At 45.6% G+C, this 12,311-nt stretch overlaps 1 protein-coding gene across 4 annotated transcripts in view; it reads right to left on the reverse strand.

Annotated features, from left to right (window-relative positions):
• The window catches only part of CCDC91 (coiled-coil domain containing 91), a 340,351-nt gene extending 329,615 nt beyond the window's left edge, over window positions 1-10,736 (reverse strand). Inside the window, exon 1 of one of the 4 annotated variants that reach the window (XM_019544238.1) lies at window positions 10,563-10,684. The gene's annotated coding sequence lies outside the window, so the exon portion shown is untranslated. The other 3 variants (XM_019544237.1, XM_019544236.1, XM_019544239.1) reach the window with 3 other exon arrangements.
• Window positions 10,737-12,311: the final 1,575 nt, after the last annotated feature.

A 12,311-nucleotide genomic window follows, 5' to 3' on the forward strand; every position in this document is an offset into this window, starting at 1 on the left:
GTTATATAAAGATGTGGTAATGTAGGCAGGATTGGGGTGGACCCTAGGTGGTGCCACAGACACTCCAGGGCCTGTCCTGACACACACACATTCAGAGAATCATAGTGCTGAGATATTGCAGCCATGAAACCGACTAGATGCCCACACTTTCACTGTTTCAACTTGGAGCACAGGATCCTCCACAACACTTCTCAACTAACCGAGTTGAAAGCTTTCATGAGGTCAGAGAAGGCCAAGTAGACAGGCTTATGTTGTTCCCAGCATTTCTCCTGCACCTGGCGATTTGTGAAGATCATGTCAGTTGTGCCTCTTGATGCCCTAAAGCCACATGGAGATTCTGGGAAGAGCTCTTCAGCAAGTGGAAGGAGACAGTTCAGCAAGGTTCTCACAGTGATCTTTCCTGTGGTGCACAGCAAAGTGGTCCTTCTGTAGTTTCCACAGTTGAACTTGTCTCCTTTCTTGAAGACTGGCACAACATGGCATCCTGGAGGTTGTCTGGGTTTGCCTCATCATTCCAGATCCTTAAGATGAGGACATGGAGGTGCAATGTGAGCTCCTCTCTCCCCTGCTTGAAGATTTCTGTAGGGATTACATCCGCTTCAGATACCTTGTTGCTCTCCATCTGCTTGATGGCTTTCCTCACCTCTTAGAATTCCTTCAAGAACTCAGCCCAGCAATCAGCAGCTCCTAGCACAGCTCAAGTGATATGGACATCTTTGCGACCCTGGGCATGAATGATGATATTGTCAATCAGGTGCCAATACTTAGATTGTGGGTGTTGCCATGATGTCTTGTGCTTGTTTTTCTGGCAGAACAGGGTGTTGGTGATGGTGAGTCCATAGTCCACAAGCTTGGTCAAGAGGAGGATGCCACTGAAGCTGACCTTTCTCCTTCACTCTTTCCTTGCTGCTGGTTCCATTCCAGAGCTTAGAGTCCTTTGTGATTCTGGCATTCAAACCTCGGCAGCAGTTCCACAAAAACTGTTTTCTACTCATTTCACATTCCCTTGAAACGGGAACATGGCAGGATATAAGTAACATACCAATATGCAAGAGTCAGGACCTAACCTGTTAACATTATTTAACTCCAAATTTGGAAATGAATAAATCCTGTGTGTGTCATTACATAAATGCTTATAATGGAAAGCTATTGAGATCAAAAAGCAAAATGAAACATCCTAATTGCCTGATATTTTGACTGCATTTTTCCACATATTCATCTATACAAGAAAGCATGGAGAATTAATTGTTAAGTATTCTCCTACTCATCTGACTAAGACTTTTTCATGATTTGGTTTTCCTAGCATATCTTAGAACAGCTAAAGAATTAGAGTCATAGAAAACCAGACCTGGAAGGCACCTCCAGAGGTCAACTAGCCTTGGGGTGGTCAACTCACAGTACGGGTGCAAGTGACATATTTGTACGGCATGCAGCAGGGAGCATAGTGGCAGATAAGGCAGGTAACACAATTAAAATATGCAATCATAATTTAAATTTTAAAAAGTAAAGTAAATAATTCTCTAAAGCCTTCCCCTTGCCAAAACTTGTCAGTTAATTACAAGCATAAGGGTTAGTTATTTTTTTGGTCCCCCACCCCCACAAGAGAGAGATCTGAAACACCAATGCAAAATACATTATTTTCAGCTTTGGGAAAGCACAGATGTCCTTCATAGCACTGTGGTAGCAGGCTAGCTTTGTAAAATATTAGGGCTGTCAAACAATTTTAAAATTTGATCACAATTAGTTGCATGATTTAAAAAAATAAGCACAAAAAAAAAATATGCACAGAAAAACTCAAAATTGTGCAAAATGATGCAGATACTTTGTATAGTTGGGGGAGGGAGGCGTGGGGGGGGTCGGATCTGTGAAAGTGTAAGGGGCTGTGGGTCTGTGTGTGGGGTTTGGAGCCCAGGGAGAGGAGTTCCAAACGCCCTGACAGGATGCAGAGTACTGTGGGTTAGGAGTGAGGAGCAGCAGCAGGGCTTGGGAGGCTCTGGCTTGGGAGTAAGGGACACACACACACACACACACACACGCACGCACGCACACCACCCCCAGCAAAAAGGTTTCTGGAGGGGGAGGGGCAGGGGGTTGCAGATCAAGGCCTCCACGATGAGGGAGGAAGTGGGACAGAGGCAGCGGCAGGGTTGACTGGGGCCCCAGGGCCAGGATGGGTCATGGAACGGAGCTACGGGCAGCTCATCTGGGCAAGTGGCTCCCCACCACTGTGCACCCCCAGGGGAAGAGCCCAGTGCCACCGCTGGCCCCAGCCTATTGTCCTGTGCACAGATCCAGGGGCACATGCCCCCTGTGAAGAGCCCAGCACAGCCCCGTCCAGCCCACAGCCCTCCCAGGGGGTGAGGAGCAGCAAGAGCTGCATCCCCCCGCCTCCATGACAGTTCCCTCCTCAGCTGGTGCCAGCTGCTCCCAGGGCTGCTGCAGCAGGGGCTGGAATGAGTGCAGACAAGCTGCGCCATGCCCTGTGCCACCTGAGACTCCACTTGTCCACATTCACCCCAGCCCCTGGTGCAGCAGCCCCAGGAGCAGATGACACCAGCTGCCTGCACCACGGCACGGCGCAGCCCAGGAGCTGGGGTGAGTGGGGAAAGGCAGAGCCCAGGCATGGTGGGACAGATGGAGCTACAGGCAGCTAGCGCCAGCCATTCCCGGGGCTGCTGGAGCAGGGGCTGGGGTAAGTGCAGACAAGCTGCGCAGCACCTCATGCCCCCTGGGGCTCAGCTTGTTCCCACTCACCCAACCCTGCTGCAGCAAGAGCCACGCCCCCCAACCCACACCCACTGACAGTTCCCTCTGCTTTGCTCTCTTGTGCAGCCCCAGGAGCAGCACTCCTCCACCCACCCTTTCCCTAGTCCCAGCCTTACTCCCTTCCTTCCTCACCACCATGAGAACCTATCCCTACTTGTTACACTGTGAAGTGGGTTTGTTTTACGCGAATCCGATTTATACACCGTTCTCCGGGAACGCATGTACTGGAATAATCAAGGGAAACCTATACATCAGACATCTAACCAGATGTTTTCCCTAAGAGTTTGCATTTCTATAATCCTTCCTCACCTCAACACACACAAACAGCTTCATTGCAAATAGTACTCAATCCTGGTGCTCTTTTATTCTAATCCCCAAATTTTGACCATGAACCACTATTATCTGTGGAGTGGTTACATGATGGTAGAAGATCTCTTTGCTTCGATTTGAGCCACTCCTGCCTGGGAGGAGGAGAAAACTCAGGAGCCATCACAGCAAGTACTGCCACTAGCAAAACTAGAGATGTCAGCTATCCATAGGCATGGTTACCCATGAATGGAAAAAGAAATGAGAGTATGTTCTGGAAAAGAAAATGAGAAGCAGAGTGGCATGTGCAAAAGAAGAAAAGAAAGGGTCCAGGTGGCTAAAGAAATAGGCAGGGAAGAAGAAAAGAAACAGTAGGATTGCGGGCAGGAAGGAACACAATTATAACAGTTTCTCAAAAAGGACAAAATAATATTGCATCAAGGCAAGTTCAAACATTTTCCTAATATTTTCTGACAAACTGCTGTAATGTCAATGGAAAGCTAATGTTCCATGAAACTGCAATCAGGTTTTGGACTTCACATCCCAAACTGTTATAACCATCTTGGTACAGTCTCATTTTTTATATTGCAAAATATGTTTTAAAGCCATATATGACCTGAAAATCAAGATATACAATTTGGATTCTGTTATTTGACTATATAAATTAATAGTTTGAACTATTAATCACATTTTCCAGAAGTTATTCTTTGACAACCTACAAACAACTGAATCATCTGGGCAAAGAGAACATATTATCTTTCCTGTGCTGCTTTTCCTCAGGGTACTCTATGCAATGGATTAAAACAAAAACCAAAAATACTATCGTCAAACTTTTTCCTGACTCCCTCCCTTCCCATAAGGAAATGATGATTCTATTCTCAGAATTAACTTGTAATTTTCATCACTTATTGTAAAGTCCTGAAGCTGACCTGAAACCCCACTGCAAAGAAAACGATAATCACAATATTAATAATACTTCTCACTTAATGTATTTTTCTGTCTGAGAATCACTAAGGGCCCCTCTACACATGCAAATAAAGGTGCGATTGGCTCCTCCTGCAACAGCAAGCAGCAAGCTCCCACAGCTGGAAGCCCCACAGCTGAGGCCCAACGCATCCCTAGAACTAGGAGACACAGCTGTCGCGATCTCCCAGCTTCAGGGGTTCATGAAACCCCTGTGGCTAGGAGATCACAGCAGCTCCATGCACCCCTGGGGCTGGGAGATCACAGTCATGCCTTCTAGCTGCCAGGACCCACACTGTGGGAACTTAGCATCTTCAGCTGTGGGGCAGCTGCTGGGGCAGAGTCCCCTCAGATGTAAGACTCCAAGCTGTGGGTGGGCATGGTGCACTCCTGGGGCTAGAAGCTCCATCAGCTGACAAGGCTCCTAGCCACAAGAGACCCTGCTACACATGCAAATTAAAACTGGGTAGCAATCAGCTAAAAAGTTAGTACACATTTTTCAGTTCTAACTTTAGAGCTGATCAGAGCCTTTTATGGTACCATAGGTGTTTTGCATGTGTAGCTTGTCTCAGGGTAACTAATACACAATATCTGTAACATGTAGAGGGGCCTAATAGCTATACAAATATTAGGTCTCAGTATTCCTGTAAGTCAATATTTATTAACCTCATTTCCAACATTTGGAAAATGCCCTAGATAACACCTCTAGTTTAAGGTCAACATGCAAGAACAGGCTCAAAAAAGCAAGGTCCTAGAAGAACCTAGTACCCAAGTAATATTTTTCATAATTGCTTCAGAAGTTCAGCTGTTTAATCAGCCTCTAGCAAGTACATGTAATCAATTACGAAGTTGTAATTCAGAATGTCCACTCAGGACTCTGAAAGGAAAACTTACAGACATATCATTAATTTCTCTGAAGCTATTTTCCTAATAAGATTCACTTACAGAGTCTTGGCTGCCCACAGTAACACAAGTACAACTCCTCAAGCATCTGACAATTTGGGGAACTGCAACAAGACAGAATGTAAGCCAATCCAATGCCTCTAGAAGCTGTCCATTGTTCATCCAGCCAGCTCCTTAATCAGGCTAGGAAACAATTAAAAGGAAAGTTTTCAAAAACACCCAGAATCACAATCATCATTATAAAAAACAATGGCAGCATCCTCAAATTCTTGGTGAAGTTGGCAGATGAATAGAAGTCCTGCGGGAATGACACTTAAAGAGGAGAATTAACTGAATCACAATTCTTTTCTGTAAAAATGGCATTTCAAGGCATGTCAATTCTGGAAGTAGATACAATAATTTGAGATGTTCAGAGAGAGGAAACATAAATACATGAGAATAAAAAATAAGAATAAAAATGAAATAGGCAGTAGCACTAAGGCCATGCCAACAGCAAGATTGAATTTATTTATTTTATAAACACACACAATGAAAGAATAAGACATTTCTCCTTAGCAATCTTAAATGTTGCAGATTGCTTGAAATAGGGTATGTGATCAGAAACAAAACCTCAAAAATAAAGGTGCACCAACACATCGGCTCCATATCAGATCAGCACTGATATAGGGAAAATTGACAGTGTTGGAAATCGACTTTTTTTTGCCCAATGTGGCCAATAAATGCCCTGTGCATGTGCGCAGCCGCAGCATGCACATGGCCAGGACAGCAGCCCAACAGTCTAGAGAGCAGCATCTGCCTGGCAAGGCTGGTGGAGGGGAATGGGTGGGAGGAGGGAAGGGGTGTGGGAGGGTGCAGATTGAGGCCCGTGCAGTGAGGGAGGGCCAGGGTGTGGCGGGCCAGGGGACGGAGCTGCAAGTGGCTTATCCAAGGGGGGCAGCTCCCACTGCTGCAAGTACCCTGGGAAGGAATGGGGGGGCATGTACCCCAGGATCTGCACACAGGGTGGGGCAGGCTGTCACTGCGGGCTGGGGCTGCACCCAAGGCAGGCACCAGTGGTGCTGGGAGCAGGGGTATGGCAAACTTTGGGGTGGCTGCAGGCCCCCCCCCGTAGCCCCCTCCCAACACTGCCACCAATCACCCCAAGCTCAGCCCCAGCCCAACACCCACACTAGGAAGAGCCCGGCGCAGTCCCGGCCTCAGCCCACAGTGGCAGCCCAACCCACCCTGCACAGATCCGGGGGCACATGCCCCCATGCCCTCCTAGAGTGCACACAGGGCAGGATCTGCCCAGCCCCCTAGATGAGCTGCTCAAGGCTCCGTCCTGAGCCCTACCCTGGCTGAGCAGCTCCAATCCCTCCCTCACCATGGGGGCCTCGATCTACCCCCTCACACCCCTTCCCTCCCCCTTTCCCCACACGAGACTTACTAGCCTGACACTGGTCTCCAAGCTGCCCAGCTGCATATCAGAATTGGATTGGTCAATATGGCTCCTTAAAAATCAGCCACTGGTATCAGCCCAAAAAATCTCTACTGGTGCACCCCTAATCAAAAAACATCAAAACATAAATCTGATGTTAGATGTTGCAGCCACAATGGCACACTAGGCCTAATTCTCACTGATATCATGGCACGCTGTGTTGCCTCTCACTACTCACATCTGATGAAGAATGTCTTGCATTCAAAAACTTGTTTAACAGTATCCCAACTACACAGCCCACTGAATAAAAGATATCACCCCAATAATTCCTTGCACAAGTTGTGTAATCATTTATACTTTATGCAAAGTTAAGGTCATACCCTATTGTTCTTCGTTAATAGCATCTGCATAGAGATATGAAGCACTATCTTACCTTCAAGAAACGTATAAGGAAAATCAATCTGTAGAGCCTAAGCCTCAGTTACTCCACAAACCAAAGCTCACACACCACATAAAATTTTTCACATAAGAAACATACTGAGATATGATTAAAGTTATTTTTCAGCCATTTTGACAAGACCAGGTGATCATTCCATGGACACACGGAAGTTCTGAATACAAGCATCATGAAAGAAAGGAAAGTCTGGAGTGACCCTGACAATAACACAGCGATGTACTAATTAATATGTTTAACAATTGTCAAATAAACTGTGTGGACTCAACTGAATAGAGGCAAAGGATTCTGCCAACTCTTAAGCAAAAAGGTTTGTGAAAGTCTGTTCACACCTTACCACAGTTGTGTTTCTGTTCCACTTGGTGAGGGACATGATTTTCCAGAAGCCAACTTCTCAGGCACATGCCATATTTACTAGGTCTCAGCAACTCTTTAAAAACTGGGGAACTGTTAGCACTTGCCCTGAAGAATACAATTCAATCACTCCTGTGCAATGGAAATATACTAGTTTCAGAAGAGTCTTCTGACACCTCTGAACCCATATTGTTTAGCATCATTCTGAAATCAACCTAATTTCAAACAAACAATTACACTGCCTTAACAAGGGAAAGACCTAAACTAAACCAGTGAAACCACATAAGTTGTTGTATCATATGGCAAAATATGCAAACAGGCTGGTATCAAAGACAAAGTTTTATGTGACAAAAAGAAAACTCTCAAGGATCAAGTAACCATTTTAGTGAAAGTAATACAAAAACCTGAGTCCAAGCTAAGTTTAAAGCAATATGTAAGCCTCAAAGCTGAGACTGGATACACATCAGGTTCAGAGGGGGCAAATGGATGCATCCCCAAGAATATTAGTAATAGTTAATCACTGTTAGCATTAGCAAGCTGGGAATATGGAGTGCAAGAAATTCCATTAACTTCCTATGAGGATACTTGAAACATACAAATAAGACACCACAATGTCAAAGGACAGTAGGCTGTCTTGTAATGAATGCCTCCTACCTCAAAATTCTTCTGTACAGGATCCATCTCATCAGGTGAACCAGAACACTGATACCAAATATTTCAGCACAGAAACTTCAAAACTTGATGGAGACCTTAGTCCTCAAAGATTACATCGTGGGACATTTTGCTGATGAGGCTACACTGATACAGGTGACACGTGCATGAAGTTCCTCTGCTCAGCAGTTTCTTTTTTAAAACAACTCAAAATAATTTTGCACCAGACTTACAAAAGTCTCCCTGGACTAACTTGAGAAGGGCTCTGAGATGTTCCCCGTGTTCTCTTAGTGTCCAGACTAAGGCATGCATACATGTTCTGGTAAGACTCTGAAGCAACAACAAAAAAAAAGAAGCAGAAGTAGTAGATATGCTTATTTACTCCTGATCTTGAGCTGACATGTTGACTTCTGGACACACCTTAAAACCCCTGAGCAGAATCTCTTCTGTCTGCCTTGTGGTGGACAGAACTGCTAACAATCTACAAATAAAAGTAAAGCACCCAAATATCAAAGCACCAAATATTATCACCAACTTCTGCTTAGCTGTTTAGGAGACTGGTACTGATATGCCACGTCAGATGCAGAAATATAAAGTTAAAGGCACTTAGGACCAAATCTCCAGGTAAAACATGACATAAAATATATGAACAAACACAAAGACAGGAAAGAAGTAGGTGCTTAAGCACCACTATAAAAAACTGAATTGCTCAAAATTAGGCATCGAAGCCCTGATCAAAGCAGCATTGAAGCATTAAGGAAGATGCCAAACCATGTATTGCTGGACTTAACAGTAAGACTGCAGACATGGAAAATAGGAGTACCACACACAGACAGGGCTCCACAAAGTAGCAGTTAAGCTTGGACCCTGGCATGTGAATTTAAGTAAGAGGCTGGCTCCATTTCCATCTTGCAAACACTGTCCTCCAGACCTTAAGTCTGGCCAAATCCACTTTGCCAGGTAACTGATTCTCAAGAAAAAACTCTTGACAGATAGTGTCCTTCAAGAAAGAAATTCATCTTCCTCAACCAAAATCTCCTGACTGCTGCACTACTACTGCCAAAGGCACTCTTTACAGTTGCTGAATGGTTGAGAAGGCCTCTGCTACTCAAGGAATCAGCAGAGCGAAATGAACATTACTTTTGAGAGTAATGCTTCCGCTCCTGAATAGCACCAGCAAAGCAAGCCAGAGTCTCAGTAGTGCCACTTTGCTATTGCAGATTGGGATACTAGGCCCCGCTCACTACAGCTCCCTGAAGCAGACTCAGAAAGTCACATTTGTACCCATTTATATTGTAGAGTTATGCTCCCCCTTCAAATCTAGAAATTTTCTTTAAACCATATACCCAAAACACAAACTAATTCTGTAGATGGTTTTATCATGTCCTCATTCCATACACACTCTTGTCCCTTTAAAAGATCCCAAGGTGCTAATGACAAGCAGATTATTCATCCTGCCTATCACCCCTGCTTACCATTGCTAAATCAAACACAGCCACTTGCCCAAAGCCACATCCAACTTTTGCAATGAATTTCTCTCTCGAGGAAGAGGGGTCCTACTAGTTACTGGACATTTCAGTCACAAAGAAGAAAGAACGCACCATCTATTGGACTGATATGGCACCCACTGCCGTAGTATCTGAGCACTATGCAATCTTGAATCTATTTTTTCCTCACAGTAGCTGTCAGAGGTAGGGACAACCAATACTGTCTTTACAGATGAAGCACAGTGGCTGAGAAAAAGTCAAGGCCCAGATTTTTAAAAGCACACAGGTGCCTGGAGCCCAAGATTTTTGTAATGAAATTTTCCCAAGCAGGAGGCAACTGTGACCACCTGAAATATGAGACACTGCTCCTGCCTTTGTTTCAAAGTAATTTGCATCTTCACATATCATCACAGGTGAGAGGCTTCATAACAGCTATGAATCGACTGCCCAGAGGAGTTTTCTGTCTATTGACTCTTCTTTGATAGCCTATAAAATATGAACTTTCACTTCTACCCAGGAGAACTTTTATAATCTTTTCTCCAATGCCTCATGAAGGGTACTTGTGCCTGAAAGCTTGCCATTAAGGTTTTGTTTTGTTTTTTTCTGCAAAAATCTTGGGCTAATAAGATCATCTCTACTACAAGTCCTGCTTGCTGGAACCCAAGAAACACCTTAATATGTGATGTCGTGATATCAATGGGAATAAGGCATGGAAGTACTTTTGAAAATCCTGGCAGGCACAAGCCTACAGCTTGAGGTGCCCTTGTATGTCTTTTTGGACTCTAATACTTAGTGGCCGGGCACAAGATCACGCAGAAAGCATGTGGGGGAGGAAGAGCACTTTGCTGTCCCAAGTCCAAGCCTAGAGGAACAACCAGGGGACCTTCTTTTCACAAGGCACCATCTTGTTAAAGCACAGGTGAGAAAGGGCACCGCTACCAGTGAAAAGCTTCCCTGCCACACGCATTCACCCCAGGGGGGCCAGGGAGACCTATCGCTAGGTGTGGCCTGGAGAAGACATGTACCCACGCTGTTCCCAGCACCGGGGATGAGGTGGGACCGTGCAGCACAGTGGCCTGTGAACGGGAGGGAACAGGGCAATCCAGTGCAGGTGGGACTCCGAAATCCTCCCCTCCCCCGCCCGGAAACAGTTGAGACAATTGGTTGGTCTGTTTGCGTAGAACGCCCCGAACGTTCGGCTCCCCCTGCCCCGCCCCGCCCCTCCCCAACACCACACCACGTTTGTTCCGAGCGCGCGCACCTTCGCCCCGCGCGGCTGCGGCCGATGCGCTGTGGCTGGCAGCGACCTCCCCGCCCCCGGGCACCGGCGCCGCTTCCTGCCACGCACGGCCGAGCCCCACACACGCACCCACCCGCCGAGATGGACTTCTCACCCGGATGTGGATTTCACGCTCCCCCGCCCGCTCCCGCGAGTCACGTGAGCCTGGGAGCAAAGCTCCCCTAGCCAACCACGCACAGCCCCGGGTTTTCTGGGAGGGAAAGTGTCTTTAAGGCAGTCAAGTATCGGTCCCGTGTTGAAGTGCCTCGGGGCCCGGTGCCGAATTAAAAAAAAAAAAGTCATTCCCTTGATGGAAGGGACGTGAATGGTCTCTGGACTTGGAACAAGTGGCTGGAGGCTGGCCCAGTTTGGGCTGTGCCTGCTAAGGGATTCTCCCCACACACCAGCCGTGTGCTGTGGTTTCCCCCCTGCGGGGAGCTGCAGAAAATGGGTCAGGCATTAAATCAAGCCCAAGCCACCCTGAACCCCAACCCACCGGGCAGAGAAGGGGTTGAGGGGCAGGAAATAGAGCTGTCATATGTCCTGTAGAAATACAAAAATCTAGAACTCTTGGTTCCAAAGTGATACCATTTATTAGATCCACCAAGAAATTGCAAAAGCATATCCTTGCATGCAAGCTTTTGGGCTGAAAGGCCCTTCATCAGGCTCTGGGAAAAGTATAGGCGGTAAAAAGTCCCAATGGGTAAGAAACAAACTTCATTTTTGCACAGCGGGAGCTGGAAATGGAAAGCTGTTCTTCAGGGACTGCTGTGGTAGGTCCAAGCAGAGCTCCTCCCTGACTCCAGGCCCTGCTTCCAGCTCCAGGGAGAGAAGCTTGGCAGGTGACTCCCACTGACTTGTGTGGCTAACGTAAGGGTTTCAGGGTGTGGGGTGGTAAATAGACCCGTCTTCCATTTAATTAAATTTCCTATGTTTTATTATTGCTGTGTGTGCCTCTGTTTCTTTCTTAACTCAAAAGAGGTTAAGAAAACCTTTAATAAACTATAGCCCCGATCAATAATGGCTTTGATAATGAATTCCAGGACCATTTGCCCTTAGAAACCTCATAAAGCAAAGTACCTAAGCATGTGCTGAACTTTAAGCACGTTTGCCTCCCACTGACATCACAGCACTTAATAACATAACAGGATTTAGAGAGCAGGCTTTAAATGTTATAACATATAAGGACCCTATATCATATATCATATAAGGTCACTATTGAGGAGCATGGCCTAAGCAAGACAGGGCAAGGCTAGATGCTTGCATTCTGTGGATAAATTGAAGACTTTGCAAGTCTTGGAGCTGGCAAGCTGGTCTTTCAACAATGCACTTTGGAAAAAGCATCACTGGGTTATTTATTAAAAGTATGTTGCTCCTATGGATTAAAAGTACCATTATAGCTGCCATGTAAAGTACAGCACATTTAAAAATTAAGTGTTGGCTTCTGCATTTTTTAAATGTATTGTTTTGTTTCTTTAGGGGTGCCGTGTTGCTATTGCAGAAAGAATCAGCAAAATCTCGGCAAAAAGCAAGAAAACATAGCTACTACCAAGCTATATTAGGTTTGCGCTATTGTTTTTAAAGCAATACTGCCACTTTTGGTGCACCGCAAAAATATATAATATTTATTTGTCAAAAAATATATGAGCATATCCTTCTAAATTGCAGAACACTTTTTAATTAACCTATCTGTGCCATTTTGAAAAGCTGAAGAGTTGAATGCATTGAGGC

Source organism: Crocodylus porosus, unplaced genomic scaffold (assembly GCF_001723895.1).
Source record: "Crocodylus porosus isolate Cpor-Errol unplaced genomic scaffold, CroPor_comp1, whole genome shotgun sequence".
Classification (NCBI taxonomy): Eukaryota; Metazoa; Chordata; order Crocodylia; family Crocodylidae; genus Crocodylus; species Crocodylus porosus.